General features: G+C 45.2%; 1 long non-coding RNA gene across 1 annotated transcript in view; it reads left to right on the forward strand.

Annotated features, from left to right (window-relative positions):
* Positions 1 to 17,039: 17,039 nt before the first annotated feature.
* LOC141092017 (uncharacterized) overlaps positions 17,040 to 22,524 on the forward strand; it is a 1,925,499-nt gene continuing 1,920,014 nt past the window's right edge. The window contains exon 1 of the long non-coding RNA XR_012232651.1: positions 17,040 to 17,680. This is a non-coding gene — a long non-coding RNA (uncharacterized lncRNA). The remainder of the gene's footprint in view (positions 17,681 to 22,524) is intronic.

The following is a 22,524-nucleotide window of genomic DNA, read 5'->3' on the forward strand; positions in this document are numbered from 1 at the left end:
CCTCCCCCCTCATCTTCTCCCTCTCCTCCCTCTCTATCTTCTCCACCCTCGCCTATCTCTCCTCCTCCTTCATCCCCCTTGTCTTCTCTCTCCTCACCTCTTCTATCACCTTCCTCCTCTCCTCCCTCATATCTTTTTTCATCTCCCCACCTTTCCACTCTCTCCTCTACCCCTCCCTGCTTCTTACCCTCTCTCTCTCTCCCACCTCTCAGTTCATTGTCACCAGCTGGGCCACTGCCAAATCCATACAATGAGGTGTCCCTATCTCCACAGGGCACCCACTCTAAAGAGCCAGTTATGATACCGGGAGAAGAAAGTGAAACACTCCCTACACATAACACCACTGGTGCCCCTCCGATACAACAGCTAGCAGAAGGGAGGTGTGGGTCATCAGCGTCTGCAGTTGCTGGGTCTGAAAATGAGGATCCTAAGTGCCAGACAGAGCTGCAGCCTCAGAAGGGGGGAGCACCCACACACAAAAAGGCAAACACACAATGTCACAGTTTCTCCTCCGATGAATATAAAGAGGGGACATCATACATGCTGCCCAGTACTAGGGGAAGAAACCCATAGACACCAAGTAGGCAGGGGCAGATGGAGCCATAACTCTTACATTATGTGCCCTTCACGCATAGTCAGGTGTTCAGTATTCTGAAAAATCTGCCAGACCCAGATATGGACCCCATGCCATTTTACCGAAGAATGCAGCAGAGCCAGCAAACATATGCTGCAACTTGGATTGACCTCTGGTCCATAATGGAAATAAAAGCAGGTGAAACACTCTGGCCAATAATGAAGGAATATTTCAAGCTTCCATCAGAATTAAATGTGCACTCCTGGGAGTCAGGATCCAGGCTAATTGAGCAGCTCAGAGAGTGGGCCAAAGCCACACAAGCCCTCAGCCTACATGACATGAGCCAGGCCGAGACAGAGTCTGTAGACAAGTATCATGGCAGAGTGAGGCAAGTATTCCAAGATTTAGGCTTCACTATTCATGATCAGATACACAGACAAATGTTGGCACAGGCCTTTGTGCATGGACTAAGAGAACCAATCAAGAAACTGCTGATAGTGGCCAGGCCTGAGTACAGGTCAAGAGCAGTAGATACCCTGCTCACAGTAGCCAAAAGAATTGAGTCCCACCCAGGAGTGTGGAAGACAGTCCCTCTTATGGTGGCCACCAATTTGGAAGAGCAACCACCCTGCAGGGACAAGAGACCTACCAGGTGTTACAATTGTGGCAACCTTGGCCATTTCCGAAACCAGTGCACAGCACCCCGGCAGCCCGGGACATTACGCAGAGGAATAGGCCAAGCAGGGAACACAGGAAGCAGTGAAGAACCCTGTCCGTAGGACAGAGGCAAGCCAGGTCCGCAAGACATCACGCCCCTGACATGTGAAACCTCATCAGTGGACCCAATACCTCAAATCACTGGGAGTTGTCATATCTTTCCTTGTGGACACTGGTGCAGTCAGAAGTGTGATGAGGCATGTGGAACTCCCCGACCCCACCTGTCTATCAGAACACTCTGTGTCTTGTGTGGGGACTAAAGGTCAAGACAGACATTCCCAACTTACAAGCCACTTGGGCTGAGTTCACACGTGGCGTTTTTTTCGCGTTTCCGCGGTGGTTTTAACCGCGTGATTTTGCCGCGAAAACGCGAAAAATAAGCATCCCATGCATTCCTATGGGATTCCGCAATGCTGTGCTAATGCTGCGGTTTTTACCGCGGCGGAATCGCTTTGCGGTAAAAAACGCAGCATGCTCATTAATTTGCGGAATCGCGGCGATCCCGCACCCATAGGAATGCATTGTTCCGCTTACTTCCCGCATGTGGCTGTGCACACCATGCGGAAAGTAAGCAGAACAATTGCGGATGGTACCCAAGGCCCGGAGGAGAGGAGACTGTCCTCCAGGCTTTGGGTACCATATCCCTGTAAAAAATAGAATTTAAAATAAAAAATATTGTTATTCTCACCTTCCAGCGTCCCGCGCAGCATTCCCGCCTCTCTCCACGCTCCCGGTTCCAGTAATCCTTTGCGAAAATGCCTGCGATGACGTCCAGTCTCGTGGGATCGCAAAGTCTCGCGGTCATTCGCACGACGTCATCGCGAATAACCGCGAGACATCGCGATCCCGTGAGAACGGACGTCATCGCGGGCATTTTTGCAAAGGATTACTGGGAACGGATGCGTGGGACGCCGGAAGGTGAGAATAACACTATTTTTTATTTTTTTTTTACATTCTATCTTTTACTACTGATGCCGCATAGGCGGCCTCAGTAGTAAAAAGTTGGTCACACTCGTCAATCACTATGTTTGACGAGTGTGACCAACCTGTCAATCAGTTCTCCAAGCGATGCTACAGATCGCTTGGAAAACGCTAGCATTTTGCAAGCTAAATACGCTTGCAAAATGCTAGTTTTTCCGCGGGAAAATCGCGGGAATTTAAAATGCGATTTTCCCGCGGAATGGAATTCTGGAATTCTCGCGGTAATTTCCGCAAGAGTTCCGGTACGTGTGCACTTAGCCTGAGCGTGTGGACACAGCCAGGACACTCCATCCTGTTCCAGTTTATGGTGGAGACCTGCCCACCAAACCTGATGAGAGCAGATCTATTGCAGGAGCTGAAGGTGGCCAAAGGATTCCATGAAGATGTGACCATGACATTTTCTCCACCCCTGACCCAAGAAGAATCAATCATGCTGGTAGCCCTACAAGTGCCTCGAACAAACAGTGCAAGCCTACCCAAGGAGGTGCTGGACATACAGTAAAACCCAAAAGCCTATGGTCCAAAGGAGACTTCAAGTTGCGCCAGTATGGGTGTCACTCAAATCTGGAACCCCGTGCCCTCACAAGGCCCAGCATCCCCTGTCTATCACCCAGAGCCAAACTGTCTCTGACCAACTGGAGGTCTAAGTGGAACCGCTGTTCAAGAAACCGGCCTAAGAACTTTGGCATAGGCCAGGAAATTTTCAACCAAAAGGGACCTTACATGCTTCGTGAAATGACTGCACTGCTTCCGGCTCCAGCGCCAGAGGATCATCTTGGACAAGATTCTGAAGGTGCTCCCTGAAGTTTATCCAGGCCCTGGACCAGAAGTGTCATGACTGCAGCCGCAGAAGCGGCCCAGCAGGCGCCTCCATGCCGATGGCGAGAGGCGGGCATCCCCCGGGGACGCAATATGGACCCTCTATACCACAGAGGGGGACCTGGGCCAACCCGAACTAGGGAAGGGCAGCGACCGGGATTCTGTGGCAGCTGAGCATGTGGGCAAGGACACGTAGGACTTGATGACACCGCACAACTTCAGGTTTAAATAAAGTAAAGTTTACTTAAAGTAAAGTCACAGTACATAGACAAAACCAGGACACACGAGGTCATCAGGACATCAGGACACATGAGGTCATCAGGACACACGAGGTCATCAGGATGCACAAGGTCATCAGGACATCAGGACACATGAGGTCATCAGGACATCAGGACACACAAGGTCATCAGGATACACAAGGTCATCAGGACATCAGGATACACGAGGTCATCCAGACGCAGGCAGGACATCAGGGTCACCCACAGGACATCAGAGTCACCGGCAGACATCAGATGGGAGTCGTTTGGTTCCGGACATCCAACACAACCTACAGGCACCACTGCAGTCATCCAGCACCAGGCTCCAGGCAGCAGTCATCAGGTTCCAGACTGCGGTCGTCAGGCTCCAGGCATCGGACCTAGGAAGGAACTCAAGCGTGATGGTACTAGCACCGCAGGATTGCTGGACCTGCATGGAGCTAGCACCGCATGGTAGTCAGAGCACAGCATAATAGATGCTCAGCAAGAACACCGGTTACAAGAGTCTCAGAGTCACTGGGTGCAGGGCTCCAAACACAGAGGGATTCCAGGAACATAACACAGCAGACAGTTCAGACATAGTCAAGTAAGGGATAGGTACAGGATCAAGGATTCAAGCCTGGATACACTGCCTCCATGCCAGGGTGAATTTAGACGGGGTCAGGTACATGACAGGTACAGTATCAGGGATTCAGGCCCGGATATACCGCCTCCGGGGCTGGGCAATGGAACAGGACAAAGCAGGAATCAAGGCAGGGAATTTGGTAGCATAACAGAGACAGATGAGGTCCAGAGACACAGACACAAGAAACACATGGCAAAGTCCAGGAGCTTTGTGAGTTGTGAGTAGCTCTGGCCCCACCCATAGGGCAGGTAAGTTTATAAAGGAGCTGCCCCTCAGCAATTGGCTGGGGACAGCATTTCAAGTACACACATTAACCCTGATAAAAGCAGGGGAGGTGTGGCCACGCACACCCTAAGCACACACAGAAACCATTGCAGCACAATCAGTGCAGGAACTGCAGCTTAGAGCACCTGGCATCGTCCGCAAGCCTAGACACACATGGAAAGTCATGCACCAGCTGCAAATGACCTCACAACCCGCAGAGAGCTTCCACCGTGGCAACCAGGGACCGCACATGCGGATGGTCAAGCAGCAGATCAAAGACCTAACAACAACACATGTGCAGAGCAGGGAACTGAGCAGGCTCCATACAGGTAAAAGCCAGCAGTATCCCAGCTCAATTGGGGGAAAGGAGTAAGGGGTTAAAGCAAAAAGCATGCATTGTCACGCCGACAATCAAATACAAACAGAACGGCGTGACAAGAAGACAGCCACTCAGCTCCTCAAACTGGTTAGAAAATGCTGACCTGAGATCAAGCTGGGTGAAAGGAACGACTGCTGGCTGGTAAAGAAGGCGTGTCAGCAAAAAGACCACTGTGATCAGAGCAGGGGTTACCGCAATGACCGCCTTGGTGGAGAGCAAGAAAGCTCAGCTGGACGTCATCTCTGATGAAGAGGACCCCAGTAAATGGCTTGCTTCCCTACCGGCTCTGTGCTAGAAGATGGAAGTCCCTCACGGCATTGTGAAGAGCAAGGCCAGACTGGGTCGCTTCGTCCATTGGAATCATCACGCAGTCCCAGCTTTTCTCGATCAGGAGGAAGACTGTGAAAGGAGAACCAGCCAGGTTCAGAATGGTGTATGACCTGAGGGCTGTGAACGAAGCAACCGTGTTTGAAACCCCAGTTTTGCCAGATCTGCACACTCTGCTGTCAAACGGGCCAGCCACAGCAACATTACTCACGGTGATTGATCTGTCCAATGCTTCCTTCAATGTTCCCTTTTCACCTGGACGACCAGTTCCTATTTACGCACCAGGGGGGTGCAGAACACATGGACAGTGATGCCCGAGAGGGCCCAGGACAACCTTTCACAGCTCACCAAAGCATTGGTCCTCCATCCTCGTCAACTGGATTGCAGAACATGTAGAAATCATTGACATCTCTACCTGCACAGCTCTTTCCTTGTCTCTTCTACTCTACCTGGCGGAGCAGCAATGCAAGTCCTGGAAAAGAGAGTCCAGTGGTGTCAAAAGCAAGTTACGTTCCTGAAGACATCGTATTGCCCGCCAGATGAAATGCTTGATGGAAGACCGCTGAGCAGAAGCTGGCTCTCCCAAGGACTCTGAAGAGGCTGCAGTCCTTCCTTTGTATGGTTTCGTACTGCAGAACTTGGATCCTTGGTGCTCCAGTCTTAATGCAGCCTCTTTACGATTGCATCAACGCAACCCCGTTCCTCCTGAAAACCAGAGGCCTCTAAGCTACCTCTCAGCCGGCCTGGATCCAGTTGCAAGGGGGGGCCCTCCTGCATGAAAACAATATTTGCAGCACACGCCCTCCTGGACAAGGCTGCTGATGTCATTCTTGGACAACCACTGGATACATCTTCCACCGCCACTCTACTCCCACTCCCAAGGGGGGATGCGGATACGGACTCTTCTGAACAAAATCTGCAGGATACTGTAGATGGCTCCAGTTTTGCAGATGATGAAGGAAGGTTCCACATGGGATGTGCAGTGACCAGCAATCAAGAAATCCTATGGTCCAGAAGTTTGTCAGTCAAGAAGTCGAACTGATAGCGCTGATGAAGGCCTGCCAGATTACGAAGGACAAAACTGCAAATGTCTATACAGATTCCTGGTACTCACATGGCATAGCACATGACTTCGGACCCATCTGGGCTGCAAGAGACTTCATCACAGCAAGCGGGTCAACCGTGAAGCATCATGGAGCCATCAGAGACCTGCTGGACGCTATTCAACTTCTAAAAGTGGTGGCAGTGTTAAAGGTCAAGGCACACAGAAAACAGAACACAGTAGAGGCACGGGGTATCGACATGGCAGACGTGGCAGCCAAAGAAGCAGCCAGGGGAAGACAATATGGAAAAGTATGAGCGGTCATAGAGCCGGACGGCTACTACATGACGACTGAAGATGAGAAAACCTGACAAAATGACATCCTGGGACCTGTACAAGAAGTAGCAGGACCCGACTCCAAAAGAGGAGAAGGAAATCTGGATGCTGAAGGTCAAAAGCACTTGACTCCAAAAAAAAAAATGTCTACCTCAAATGTCTACCTCAAAGCAAAACCTGACTACCTCAAATGTCTACCTCAAAGCAAAACCTGTCTACCTCAAATGTCTACCTCAAAGTAGACCCAGTCTATCTCAAAGTATGTACCCTTTGGTGGTTCAATGGGCACATGGCCCCCCACACAGAATTGAAGACACAGATGAATGACCTGATTGGACTGGACTCCCACCTTAACAGCCGAATTTCCATCAGCTGTTTGACCTCCGACAAATGCAACACTGGACGAGTGGGAAAAAGTTCCCCCACATCATCTGGCCTGAAGCTTTCCCAGTAAGGAACCTGTTGGCGAAGACTACTACAAAGAAGCTACTCTCAGAAATAGTGTGCAGATATGGTGTTCCAGAAGTAATAGCAAGTGATCAGGGACCCACATTCACAGCAAACCTGACACAAGAGATCTGATCAGCAGTAGGGTCAGACTTAGGCCTACACACTTCCCACCATCCCGCAACATAGACTAAGTGGGACACTTAAGAGCAGCATGCTAAAAAATTGCCCAAGAGACAAACAAACCATGGCATAAGACACTCCCATAGGCACAGAGAAGACTGTCACCAATATGAATTTTTATTTGGGTCTAAACCCAGCTTAGGGGTCTTCATCCCTCAGCAGTTGACTATGCAATTTGATACTTTGTCTGCATGAGTAATTGAATTTTCCAAGAATCTAGCTAATGTCCATTCTCGAGTTTTTTCTTCATTGCCAGATCTAGATTTGGTGCCTGGTATGCACGCCCTGAAGTCAGGAGACTGAGTGTTGGTGGGAAAAGTTCGTAAGGAGAGCACTCGATTCCAGATTTGATGGCCCTTCTCCAAGTGCTGCTGACACCACCAACCTGGAGGGAGAACCCCCACCTGGATCCACGCATCACATTGCAAGAAAGCTCTCATACCAGAAGATAGACCTGAGCCGGAATGATGCTATGGATTCCCTACCTGACTGAATAAATCACCTACCTGATAGAGAATACACACCACTGACTGCATAGACTGCTAACTAAGAGACTTTGATTACAATGCAATGAACCCCTGTTAGGGACAGACCTGCTGACCGTCCATTTGCGAAAGTCTGTACAGAGGGGGGGCGTATGCGCTAGGCATGTGTCAACCCACTGGCAGCATAAAAGAGTTGCAGCGCTTTGGGACAGGAGCAGGATTTTAGGGCAAGTGATATCTAAGGGGGGATTGTGATGGAAATATATACATTTTATACAGATCTCACTTGCATATATTCTTATATACTGATATACACATGTATGCATATATATATGATCACAACTAACATGAACTTTATAATCAACTAGCTGAAGAGACCGGCGCTGCCCGGGCATAGTAACTAACTGTGGTTAGCTATAGCAAATTATAATTATCCTCCATCCCATTGTCCCGTGCCCATATACCCATCATACATACTCCATCCCATAGTCCCATGCCCATATACCCATCACACATCCTCCATCCCATCATCCCATGCCCATATACCCATCATATATATCCTCCATCCCATAGTCGAGTGCCCATATACCCATCATACATATCCGCCATCCCATAGTCCCGTGCCCATATACCTGTCATACATATCCTCCATCCCATAGTCCAGTGCCCATATACCCATCACACATCCTCCATCCCATAGTCCCGTGCCCATATACCCATCATACATATCCTCCATCAAATAGTCCAGTGCCCATATACCCATCACACATCCTCCATCCCATAGTCAACCATTATGACATCATAATGAGCAGCAGGGCTTGCAACCTATGATGACATCAGTGTCGCCATGGCAACCATTATGACATAATAATTAGGGGTGGGGCTTGATACACATACACTTTTTCCCCCATTATGTAGATAGGGGCAAAATTGTTTGGAGAATTCACCTCACAACATAGCCTAGGACACTCTCGGGGTCCAGACATGTGACTGTGCCAAATTTTGGGGCTGTAGCTGCGACGGTGCGGATGCCTATCCAGGACATGCACACATACATAAATACATACATACACACACTTGAGCTTTATATATTAGATTGCTGAAAATGACCTACTAAACCCATGAGCCAGTCTGGAGCATTGTCTCGTGGTAGCATTGTCTTGTGATATATCTGCCAGACATAGGAAAAGAGGAAGCTGGACCAGATGCACCAGCCGATATCAGAGTTTGCTGACATTGCAGAAGAATGGATGCAGTAAATTATATTGCTAGAATCAGCTCTTTGTTAAACGCTTTCATATATGTGCATGTACTGAAACCAGCCAATTAGATAAGAATTTCAGCCTCATGTTAGTTGGATAACCACGCCTTTCTGTCCGTAATGATAAAACCATGTATGTGCAATACACTTCCAGAGTTTTGCTGGAATGAGTTGCTGCTAACAGGTGGTTAGCGTCTTCCTTCCTTGAGCGTTCAATAAGACTCTGTCTAATTAGACAGGCCGCAGCACACACAGAGATATACATATATCTATGCTAATTTCCATAACAATGACAACCAGAGGACTCCTGGAGACCTCTATGGTTATCAGTGCCGGATTGCTATGACTACCGCCTGGTGGTCGGTGCTCATAGCAAGTCAGCAATTCTGCTACATACAGGTGATCTGATCATTGCTTGTATGTAGCAGAGCTGATCGGGTTATGGCAGCTTCCATTCTCCCATGGAGGCTATTGAAGCATGCCAAAAGTAAAAAATAAACGTTTTTAAAAATATTTAAAAAAAGTATAAAAGTTGAAATCACTCCCCTTTCGCCCCATTCAAAATAAAACATTAAAAAAATCAAACATACGTATATTTGCTATTAAAAAAGAGAGAAATTAATCCAGCTCACCGCACTGCCTTGCTGGTAGGATCCAGATCCTGCGCACGGATTTGACTAGGCAGTCAATCAATAATAGGAAAGAAAAAAGAAGTTCCAGCGCCAGGAATGGAAAATTAAAAATCCATTTTACTGTGCCATTGCATATTAAAATTCCAGCAGGTACAGCATATCTGTCGGATGACTACAGAACAACGCATTTCGACGCCTTCAGGTCATTCCTGGCGCTGGAACTTCTTTTTTCTTTCCTATATTTGCTATTGCTGTGTTCAGAATCGCCCATCTATCAATAAAAAAGGAGTAACCGCTAAACGGCGTGGCATCAAAAAAAGTCAAAACGCTAGAATTACGTTTTTTGGTCGTCGCAACATTTCAGTGAAATGCAATAATGGACGATCAAAAGATCGTATCTGCACCAAAATGGTATCATTAAAAACATCAGCTCAGCACACAAAAAATAAGTCCTCACCGAACCCAAGCTCACAAAAAATGGAGACGCTACGGGTGTCGGAAAATGGTGCAATTTTTTTTAAACAAAGTTTGTAATTTTTTTCACCACTTAGATAAGAAAGAACCTAGACAAGTTTGGTGTCTATGAACACATAACGACCTGGAAAATCATAATGGCAGGTCAGTTTTAGCATTTAGTGAAACTAGTAAATGTAATGGTCAACGTGTGACTGGACACAGCGCCTCCAGCAGGGCGAATTTATGATACACGTGACCCTGGATACAGCGCCTCCAGCGGGGAGAATTTAAATAATACCGGGACGTGCAGCTGGATACACCGCCTCCAGCTGGCGAATTTAAAAAGTACACGTAAAACCGGATACCCCGCCTCCAGCTGGCGAATTTAAATAATAAGGGGAAACACAGGAACAATTACAGTGGTGGGCCCTGTAATAGGAAATATGGACGTGGAGACCTCCTAAGCTCCCCTGAGGAAGCGTCCCTGCACTCCTTACGTTCCCTATACAGGCTCCGCACCTGTCGCCGCACGCGAACCTTATGCCCTGACTCTCCCTGAACCTAGTCCCTCGCTAGGGCATTGGCCGGTGCGGAAACTAATCCCACCACTGCACTAGATCACACATAAGGAAAGTCACAAACAGGGGAAATAGAAAACTTAGCTCTCTCTGTGCAAATGCTCCAGCACAGAGTCCAGCAACCGACTGCAGCCTTCCTCCTGAATAGCTGCCACCAAGTTCAGTAAGCGCTGCAAAGAACTCCCTTCGGTGACTCCTTCCACATCAGGACTCAGATTGAGCTGAGCAATCTCTCCAGCTCCTTCCACCACCAAGGTTGGTTGCAAATGAACAACTATCACCAACCATGATTGAATACCCTGAGACTCATTTATAGAGCCTCACACCTGATTTATAATTACAATTAAACCTATCACTAAGGTGCGATACCACTCCCCACCACCGGGCAACTTAGAATGAAAGACACCACGTGTGATAATTCTAATGGCCACCGGGGGCAATCACGTCACACATTGCACTTGACAAAGTAAAAAAAATTCACTTTGTCCAATTTAAAACTGTCAGATCATGACAGTAAAAAGCCAAACAAAAACCAGTGTGTGATTGCACTTTTTTTTGCAATTTCAACGCACTTGGAATTTTTTCTAGTACACGACCATTGGTGAAACCAATGGTGTCGTTCAAAAGTACAACTGCAAAAAAACAAGCCAAACACACAGTCATATTGACGAAAAAAATAAAAAAGTTATGGCTCTGTGAAAAAGGGGAGCGAAAAGCGATTTTTTCTACCCAATCTAAGAGCAGCATAATGCAAGGGAAGAAAACTTGATATCACTAAGGCTACTTTCACACATCCGGTGTGTGGTGTCCGGCGGCATGCGGCGAAAAGCAGGGCCGCCGGATCCAGCCTGCAACGGTGACACGGGATGTAGATGCGGCACCTGATACGGCTCGGACACCATTTAAAGGAGCCGCAGGAGGAAGATACACCGGGGAGGAGAGAGACAGCCGAAAGGTACACCGGGGGAGGAGAGAGACAGTCAAAAGGTACACTGGGGGAGGAGAGAGACAGCAGAAAGGTACACTGGGGGAGGAGAGAGACAGTCGAAAGGTACACCAGGGGAGGAGAGAGACTGCCGAAAGGTATGGAGAGAGAGAGATATATCTCTCTCTCGCTGGACACTTGAGGGGTTAACACTCACAGTGTCCGGGCATGCGCTGTGTAAAAAAGCCGTTCCGGCGCTGAAAAAAAAACGTTGCAGGGAATGGTTATTGCTGACGCCGGACGGCTTATGTTTTCCGTATCCGGCAAAAAAACGAGGCGCCGCATGTCCATCCGGCACAATGCGGCGATCATTATATTCTATGTGACAAAACCGGATCCTATTCCGGATTCGGTTTTCATACTTTTCGCCGCATCTTGCCGGATTTAAAAAGACGGATGTGTGAAAGCAGCCTTACTGGTCTGATGGATAAAATCACTACTTTATCTGCTGCAAATCAACCAGTTCTATGAATTCTGAGTCCTGTACATCCCACCCACAGCACTAGTTATCAGCTTTTTGTGTACACTTTGCACAGGCAGAAAGCTGACATTCAAATGTGCAAAAATCACTTAGAAAATTCCTGCTGACTCTGTACACAATGCAGAAGACTATATCAGCCCCAGAAGGCTGAGAAGACTTATGGCATGAACCATGTGAGATTACCCACACTGCCTTGCAGCTATTACATCACATGGTATAGTGCAGCTAATCAGGAGGTACTGTACTAACTTGTATCCTAGTCTAGGCAAGGAACACAAAAGCCATTTTACTGTGATTTAGAATAGAAGATGTCAGTGCTCACAGCTCAGCATTTTAATGTTATTTTTTTTTTAACAAAAAAGAGAACATTTTTGAAAAATGTCCAGACCTTGGACAACCACTTTAACAGATGTTTTCTTTTTCTTTGCAGAGCACATTGACACGATACAGTGAAAAAGTGAAAACAGTCAATAGACAGCTGTGATTTACTACAATCGCCCTTTCTTTCTAAGATTAGCTTGATTCTTCGTAGACAAACTCTAACAAATTAGGGCGAGCTGCCACATTGTAGTCATATGACCTAAGGCAATGGGGATGAAAATTCCGTAAAGGGATTCGGTCACATGAAAAAATGCTATTAGGTTGCAGATATGGGGTTAATCTGTAGGATAATAGAGTTCTGAAATAACTGTTATTAGTATTTGTTAAAAAATACCACTAAAGCCCTTAAAATAATAAAATGAGACATTAAAGGGTCAGAAATTCCACTAGAACCCAAATTATAATAAACCAGGGAAAAAGAAGGGGTCAGAACCAACAACAATCCATTGGGTAGATACAATTAAAAAAAAAAATAATAAATAACTAATGCAGGAAAAATTTAAAGGAGACAGATATTGTCAACCCTAAATGACCCTTCCTACCAGAGGAGGTTGGCACCTTAGGAATTTGACAATGCGCCCCTGCTCAGCGTAGGCTATTCTCACCTGCCCCTCTCTGGGACTGCCTAGAAAAGCTACCACCAACACCCAATTTAAAGTGCTAAAGTGCAGTGAAATTGAGAGCACGGGCTCGCCTCTCTTGCTTCTGCTCGTCATGGCCGCTGTCAGCCAGATTCATAACAACACTGCAGTGATTTACAGATAAACCTACAGTGTTGTTAATGCATGTGGTGTCCAGAAATCAGTGCTGTGCAGCAGCATGCCCAAGTACATTATGATTCTGACACCGGTCATGTGACTTTATTCCAGAGCAGCATGCCACATTTGTGGGAGACAGGAGACACTGAAGTCAGTGGCGGGCAGACAGAGGAGGTGGGTAGTGTGTGAGGACTCAGAGGAGACTGCAGAGGGGAGTGAGAGAAAAGGAGGCTGCTGAGGGGAGTGAGGAAAAGGGAGACTGCTGAGGTGAGGAGAGGGGAGGCTGCTGAGGTGAGCGAGGAGATGGGAGGCTGCTGAGGTGAGGAGAGGGGAGGCTGCTGAGGTGAGCGAGGAGATGGGAGGCTGCTGAGGTGAGGAGAGGGGAGGCTGCTGAGGTGAGCGAGGAGATGGGAGGCTGCTGAGGTGAGGAGAGGGGAGGCTGCTGAGGTGAGTGAAGTGAGGGTAGGCTGCCAAGGGGAGTGAGGAGAGGGGAGGCTGCTGGGGTGAATCAAGAGAGGGGAGACTGCAGAGATGACTGAGGAGATGGGAGGCTGCTGAGGTGAGTGAGAAGAGGGGAGGCTGCTGAGCAGAGTGAGGAGATGGGAGGCTGCTGAGGGGAGTGAGAAGAAGGGAGGCTGCTGAGGGGAGTGATGAGATGGGAGGCTGCTGAGGGGAGTGAGGAGCTGGGAAGCTCTGAGGGGAGTGAGGAGAAGGGAGGCTGCTGAGGAGAGTGAGGAGAAGGGAGGCTGCTAAGGAGAGTCAAGAGGGGGGAGGCTGCCGAGGTGAGTGAGGAGATGGGGGGTTGTTGAGGTGAGTGAGGAGATGGAAGGCTGCTGAGCTGAGTGAGAAGAGGGGAGGCTGCTGAGGTGAGTGAGGAGAGTGGAGGCTGCCATGGTGAGAGAGGAGGGGAGGCTGCTGAGGGGAGTGAGGAGAAGGGAGACTGCTGAGGGGAGTGAGGAGAAGGGAGGCTGCTGAGCAGATCGAGAATAATGGAGGCTGATGAGGGGAGTGAGGAGAAGGGAGGCTGCTGAGGGGAGTGAGGAGATGGGAGGCTGCTGAGGGGAGTGAGAAGGGAGGCTGCTGAGGGGATTGAAGAGAAGGGAGGCTGCTGAGGAGAGTGAGGAGAAGGGAGGCTGCTGAGGGGAGTCTGTATCCAGCAGGGTGAGGCTACTGAGAGGAGGCTGCATCCGGCAGGGTGAGGGTGCTGAGTGAAGGCTAATGAGGTGAGTCTGAGTTTGTCAGGGTGAGGTTGCTGTGGGAATTCAACATCTGGCAGCGGGAGGCTAGTGAGGGGAGGCTACATCTTGCAGGGGGAGGTTGCTTATGGGAGTGAGGAGAGACTGCTAAGGGAAGTCTGCGTCCAGCAGGGGGAGCTGCTGAGGGGAGTCTGCATCTGACAGGGTGAGGCTGAGGCTGGACGACCAGTGCTAGTTGACAAATAGCGACAGCGCCAATTGCATTTTAAAAGGGTGCCAACCTCTGTGAGTAGTTGACAAATAGGGTAATCCCCTTTATGCTTGACTACTTTGTTTTCTATTATATCACTTTTTGCGTTCTCATGTTTTGGGGTGTACTTCCAGTACATTCTAGAATTTATAGGCTTTTAATGAATACCAAATAAAGACATTTTTTGGTAGTGGATAAGTGGTGAATATATATGCTATAATATACACTGTTTATATTTATTAACCCCTTGACACCCAATGATGTGCAGTGTCTGTCATTGGATGCCTCCCTCTGTTTGGTGCACGCTCCGGCGATGAGCCTGAAGTTTTTCCAGCACATGATAGCTGATCTTGTCACTTGCCCCTAATAGACAGAGGTGGAATCATGATCCACCCATGGCTGATAAGTTGATAACATGTTTAATGCCGCTGTCAAGGTCTGACAGCCTTAACATGCACGTGTCGCAAACCACATTGACCGGCGCCTGTGTCACATGACTGTGGGTCACCGATGGGTTGGCATGACAAACCAGGGTCTGCAGCAGAACACTGTGGTTGTCATTGACGCTCTGCTATGATCGCCACCCACTAGTCGGCACTTCCGCTACCTAAAGCAGGGCTGCAGCCCTGCTATGTGTAGTAGAGGCGATCGTATGATCGCAGCTTCTAGTCTCCAATGGAGACTATTCAAGTTATTAAAAAGTGAATACAAAAATGTTTTTTAAAAAATTTTAAAAATATAAACATTTAAATCACCCACCATTCAAAATAAAATGATAAAATAAAAATAAAAAATACACATATTTGGAATCTCCGCATTCAGAATCGCCCGATCTGTCAAGATATAAAAATAATTATTCTGATTGGTAAATGGCGTAATGCAAAAAAAAAAGCAGCAGAATTACTTTTTTTGGTTGTTGCAATATTATATTAAAATACAATAATGGGCGATAAAAAGATCATATCTACACCAAGATTGCATCAATAAAAACATCAGATTGGGAGGCAAAAAATAAGCCGTCACCAATCCCAGATAACGAAAAATGGAGACATTATGGATCTCGGAAAATGGCAACTTTTTTTTCTTTTTTGACAAACTTTGGATTTTTATTCACCACTTAAAAAAGAGCCTAGACATGTTAGGTATGTACAAACTCAAAATGACCTGGAGAATCATGACTGGTCACTTTTACCATTTGGTGAACATGGTAAAAAAAACCAACCAAAAAACAACTGTAGAATTCCACTTTTTTTGCAATCCCACCACACTTTAAATTTTTTCCCATTTTGCAGTAAATTATATGGTAAAACCAATCATGTCAATCAAAAGTACAACTTGTCCTGCAAAAAACAAGCCCTCAAATGGCCATATTGATAGAAACAAGTGGGTATATATTATTGAGAAACATCTTTATTTATTGTTATGGCAGTATTATTATTGGAAGGGGGAAATTGATCTTTGCTCGCACTGCAGTGCAGTTAGAGTAGAGTAGGGCCCAGCCAAAAAAATTTTACCTTGCCGTGGTGGCAGATTCAAAATTCTTTTGGCCAGAACAAAAGCTGATGACTATGTATGTGATCTGGGAACTGTTAATGTGTGATTGGTGAGGATATGGTGCAGAAGTGGAGGTTTTCCAAGAGTGGGAGGTGGAACTGTGGAATATTTGAGGAGTGGAAGTGGAGTTGGGGTGGTCTGGGCGGAGTCTCAAGGGGGCCACAAAATTTTGACTGTATTGCGCCCAGAAATTCCTAGTGGCAGCCCTGCTTATGTGCAACTATTATTACATGGGCATGCTGTATATTAATCCATACTCAGTATACACAATCTCTGATATCTGAAACCGATATTGAACTTTGGTTTGCTGCATCAGTACACATATCAAATTCTGGCAGTGGAGGTCTATGTGCTGGCACCGGGCAGGTTCTGAACTCTGTTAACTTGAAGATTAACCTTATATTTGCAGGTTAATAGCATTTTTTCATGGGACAGGTTCCCTTTAAGCAGCATTATGAATTGGACTAGTAACGAGCACTAAAATATAGTCTTAATAATTCATATACATGAATAAAAAGATAAGTAAAATAAAATATTTTTAGTTCTGGTTGCCTAATTTTAATTTAATTTTACATTTTTCAGATTTATGCAAATTAATATAGAATTACCTAAGTAAAGGCTCAAAGTTAATCTGCAGAGCAAAATACAGGAGGAAACATTTTCCTATATTTTTAGCTCTTGTACTAAGGAGTGTCTACACGTTACCAAGCGCACAGTAAATCTCAGTCCAATGAATGACAATGATGAGTATACGGATGCTTTAATGTACATGGTGCAGGTTTACTAATTGGTAGAGAAAGAATCTAAAAATGAATGCAGCTTCTATTTTAAATATATCCTGTCCATTCCTATGCAATGAAGGACAGTAGACCATCAGTAAGTGTAGTTGTTTGATTGCACACACAGGATCACACATTATGTCAAATCGTGGTAGACAGATCCTGACCTGAGAACACTACTTTAAGAAGGCAGAGCTGTTCTGTAGGGACAGCTCCACACTACTACCACAGAACAGCAGCAAAGCTTCACAGTGCTGCTGAATGGACAGCTCCACAAAGCTCAATGGATCTATACACAAACTGGAGGACCATCAGGAACCTACAAGGCTTTATTGTGGTGCTGAAAGGATAGCTCCACACTTCTGATCATCTTCCCACCATCAGCCCTGCACAGCCTCCTGGGGCTGGACGGACAGCTCCTGCATTCTGCGCATTATTACCCAAGTTCTCTCTGAATGCTTCCTCCAGCTTGATTCTGTCACCTTAAAATCCCCTTCATTTTTTTTTCTTCATAGTTCCCAAGATCGTCATTGGTCTCACTTCTCCCTCTTACTGTGCAGTCTTCAGGCTGCTTGCAGCTGGGTGCCAGCCTCCTAGCCAGCAAGGAAAGGGGAAGCTTTACCACCCCCCCACACCCCCCCACCTTTCTGTGTCTTCCCCCTCCTCCTACCTTCAGTGGGAGAAGTTCTGATCTGACACCTTCAGACTTCACTGCACCAGAGGCAGAGTGCGGGCAGGCAGCAGTGCAGGCAGCAGAAGGGGCAGGCAGCCTCCATCTCCACTTTCTACCCATCCTGTAGGGGCAGAGCTGTAAAGTTTCCTAACATGTTGCTTCCATGGCAAGGCTGAAGTTCACCTGAAGTCGTCTGTTTGCTTGTATCCTTGTAATCATCTGTGTCACCAGGGCATCCAGCCTGTGCATTCTGCTCAGAGGTAGGTGACATGATGCCTTCTCCGAGAACTTGTCAGTGAGGAGCGGTGGTGCTCACCCCGAGATGATGACTGGCAGCCTGAGCGTTCCGCTGCTGCCCCGGCTCCGGGTGACACTCACCTCGCTCTGTGCTGTGCGGACGCGATCACTGATTTCTTGCCTGGGGAATCTGACCGTTTTGCTCTGTAGCTTCTAATCGATCTTCTGACCGCAGCTGATGGCAGGTGAAGCTAAAGAGCTGGACCGAAGCCAGAGGGAGGAAAGAGGTTTTACAGCCTGCGATTTGGTGTAGAAGCCTTTTCTTGGGTGGAGAGCAGTGTTTGGCCCTTTGGTGCCGGAGGTGCTGTAGTGTCATAGAGTTACTTGTGCTATTGGGAAGTTTGGGAAATGGCTTAAGTCTTTCTACAACTTGTTCACTGATTGACTTAATGACCGGGCAGAAGTCCAGGTGTCACTTGTATTGTCTTCTACTGTGTCACTCTTAGAATTCTGCAAATCTTTCTCATTACTTGTAGTATGTTTAACAAAGACTGATTAGAAACAAAATGCCACATTTACTACATTTTATACAAGTGTGAAGTTGTTCTATCAGCAAATCATATATGTATTTATGTATTGTGCAAGTATAGGAAAGACTACATGCTATTTCTGCTTCTCAACTATAATAGAAGAAATATATATGATGTGTGTGTATATATATATATATATATACACACACACACACACATATATATATACACAAACATATATACTGTACATACACGTTTTATACACACACACATGCACACACACATATACATATATAATGTGTGATTGGATTTATATAATAATACACATCATATTTAAAGAGGTACTTGATAGAGACTGAAGATGTGCAGTACATATGGAAGGATCCTCACTGCCTGTGGAGCGCGTACAAAAAATTCCAAAAAAGCATTTCTTTGTCAAAATTAAAAATAACAATGAAAGTCTGGATTCACTGCTCAAATTTCAGAAAGTGAGTTGACGACTCTCTAGTGTCATACTGGACTCCGATAGACGATCCACACTAGTTTGTTGTATTTGTGCCCACCTACATCCAGTGATTATGTGTTCTTAACTATTTTGAGACTTTTTATGTCGTCCTTTGAATCAATGATTCGCATGCAAATTTATCGTATTGCAAAATAGAGTAAGTCTGATGCTGAATATTTATATCAAATGTGAATATTTAATTTGAAGGGACTATTGAATAATAATAATAATAATAATAATAACCATAATATAACAACTAATAACAAACAGCAGTTCGTTTTAGGAAAGAATTGTTAGCTTCATTTCTTAGAACCTTGATGTGTTCATAGTTTTTTTTTTACAGCTATTGAAAAGTTTAGAAATTGGCATTTAACCTAGGTAAAACTTTTAAAGGAAGTGATTTTGAATGACACAGAGTAGAATAAAGGATATATGACACTGTGATTATTGCCAACTTCCACTGTGTTACTTTTTAATATAAGGAGATTGACCAATCAGTTGATCATTTTGCTCTGGTTTAAAATTGCTACAGTTTAGAAGTTGCAGCCTAATATTGGTTCAAGAATGTGGTCAACATGTTATATTTGTTTTTAGTATGTTCTTCATAGGTGACCTGTACAATATAGCAAAAGTAAATTTATTGGAAGGTGGATTGGACTTAGGGGGATTTAATAGAAAAGAACAAGCCTTGAGAATGCTGTATAGACTTTGGATCTGATAAACAAGAATCTATTGCTTAAAAGGGTATTCCCATCTCCAAGATCCTATCCCAATATGTAGTAGGTGCAGTAATAATAATATTGGCAAATGCCTCCAATTAGAAATGTGGTATAGTTTTTCTGATCCTCTATGCCTCTTTCATCATATGCAGGGCATTGTAGGACCTTAGGTATCTATGGTTATGACCACTGATATAGTGACAGCTAGCTGCTAGCGGTCATACTCATTGATACAAAAGGTCCTGCAATGGCTGCACATGAGTAAAGAGACATAGTGAATCAGAAAAACTGTACTACATTTCTTATTGGAGATATTTGCTAATATATTATTATGACTTTACTACATACTGGGATTGGGATTGATGCATTTCAAAATTGGGATCCAATTGGCAAGCAAATAATGGTACAAACAAACTTTTCATGAAGTTGTATATGAACACCTTCTGACATCCAAACACACAGTCCACATCATTGAGAGCTTGCATCAGTCAAATGTCTTTACTCATACAAACAGCCTTCAAAAAACATTCCCAGCATAAAATGTTAATGTTATTATTTAATGCTATAGTGTCATTCATTCCATCGTGCTTCACATGTGAAAAGGAGTATACATAATAAAAAAAAAACAAGTTCAATAATCTTGAACAAAACAAGTCACCGACTGACTGGCACAGGAGGAGAGAGGACACTGCCTGCGAGGCTTACAATCTACAAGGGATGGGTGAGAATGAAAAAGGTGAGGAGAGAGCTGGTTGTGCAGCGGTATGGTGGAACGATGGTTACTATAGGTTGTAGGCTTGTCGGAAGAGGTAGGTCTTCAGGTTTCTTTTGAAGGCTTCCATGATAGGCTAGAGTCTGATATGTTGTGGTACAGAGTTCCAGAGTAGGGGGATGTGCGGGAGAAACCTTGTATAGTGGTGAGCGAATATACTCATTACTCGGGTTTTCCCGAGCATGCTCGGGTGTCCTCAGAGTATTTTGGCGTGCTCAGAGATTTAGTTTGTGTCGATGCAGCTGCATGAATTGTGTCTGCTAGACAGCCTGAATACATGTGGGGATTACTTAACAAACAGGAATTCCTGTTTGTTAGGGAATCCTCACAGTATACACACTCAACACTAATCTTGTATGCAATTGTGGGAAGAGGAGTTAAGAGAGGAGTAGAGAAGGAGATCTTGTGAGAATCGGAGACTGCATGCAGGTAAGCACAGGGACACTAGATCACAGATGTATGGAGAAGACAAGTTGCGGATGGCTTTGTAAGCCATGGTTAGTGTTTTTAGCCTTTAGTCTCTAGTCAATGGGGAACCAGTGAAGGGATTTGAAAAAAAGAGAGGCCAGGGAATAGAGGATGGATTAGTAATGCAGCACAGATTAGGTTAGATTGGAGGGGTGTGAGAGTATTTACAGGGAAGCCACAGAACTGGAGGTTGTAGTAGCAGGAGGTTGCAGTAGTTAAGGTTTGAAATGATTAGGGCATGCACTAGTGTTTTTGCAGATTCTTGGATTTTGGATTCTTGTAAATAATTTGAACATGTCCTTTTACAGCAGACCACATTAATACAGCATGTGCTCAGTGGTTAGCACTGCAGCCTTGCCTCGTTGGGGTCCTTGGTTCAAATCCCACCAAGGACAAGACCTGAAAGGAGTTTGTAGTTTATATTTTCTCCCCGTGTTTGCATGGGTTTCCTCCAGGTACTCCGGTTTCCTCCCACATTCCAAAGACATACTGATAGGTAATTTACATTGTGAGCCCAATTGGGGACAGTGCCAATAATGTCTGTAAAGTGCTGTGGAATTAATGGCGCTGCATAAATGAGTAAAATAAATAAATACTATTAACAGTAATTGAGGCTTAGTGAGAGAATGCTCACAGCACCTTGTTAGTACTAGAAAGAGTCCCTCACTGTAGGTTACATTTCCCATAAATACTAGCTCTTTCAAGGTTTCAAAAATATCTTCATAAACATATACAGCATAGGCATTGTCTGAGAATTTAAAAAAATTAAAGGGTTTCTGCTATGAATAAAAATACATTTTAATCAACAGATCTTGGAATAAAAATAAACTTTACAAAGGGAAGTAATTGAAAAAACTTGTTCCTGTGCTGAGATAATCTTTTAAATGTGCCCCTGCTGTGTACTGTGTAATGGTTGTGTCTGACTGTGCAGGAACATGGTCTGATCATACCACAGCTCCTGGGCAGGGGAGGACGCAAAAGAGTTTACAGATATTACAGCAGGGGATCACAGATGATGATTCTTTTTGTCAGTAAAGCATTTCCCTGCCTGTTTTTAAACAATATTTGACCTCGAAGAAAGAATCAGCCGTGATCCCCTGTTGTAATGTCTGTATACACTCTTTACACAGTACACAACAAGTTGTAATTTATAAGATTGTCTCAGCACAGGAACATTTTATTTAAACTTATCCAATTGTGGAATTTATTTTTATTCCAAGATCCGATTATTAAAATGGACATTTGTTCATGGCACAACCTCTTTAATCTAGCTGCAATAAATGTCCCAAACGTAAAAACATTATTCACCTACTGCACAAGCACTGATATTCTGGTAACCCCAGTAAGTTTTTGTGTGCCATTTCAGCATGGGACCATTGGACCCAAGTACCTGAAAGTTGCCATTACAGAGGTTAGAATTTAGACTGTGACTTAGGGCAGGATTGTTTAATGTCTGATACATTTATACGTCACCCATTTTGCCACAGGTATGTATGTGGACTTAGGGCACACCACAATGTAAAAACAAATGAACAAAATAATGTCTATGTGAATTGAGGTGCCACATCAGGTAGAAGATATGCTAAGGAAGAAAAAAGACTACCTGTAAGTAAGAATGTGCACACTCACAATGAATGTAAATAAAAAGTGTAATTTTATTGGAAACAATGAAACAAGCACAAAAATCACTAAAAACAACTAAAAGCATACAACAAAGGATTTCCAGGCCAAAGCATCCCAAATAGATATAGACTGATCTAGTGTAATAAATAATACGTCCAGTACATGGTCCAAAAGTGGCAATAAACTATGCACATAGATCAGTTATCATGAATGAAACACACACACATGCACACCCCTGAGGTTGAAAAAA

Source organism: Dendrobates tinctorius, unplaced genomic scaffold, assembly GCF_039654945.1.
Source record: "Dendrobates tinctorius isolate UK_male_01 unplaced genomic scaffold, ASM3965494v1 ptg000008l, whole genome shotgun sequence".
In the NCBI taxonomy this organism is placed as follows: Eukaryota; Metazoa; Chordata; class Amphibia; order Anura; family Dendrobatidae; genus Dendrobates; species Dendrobates tinctorius.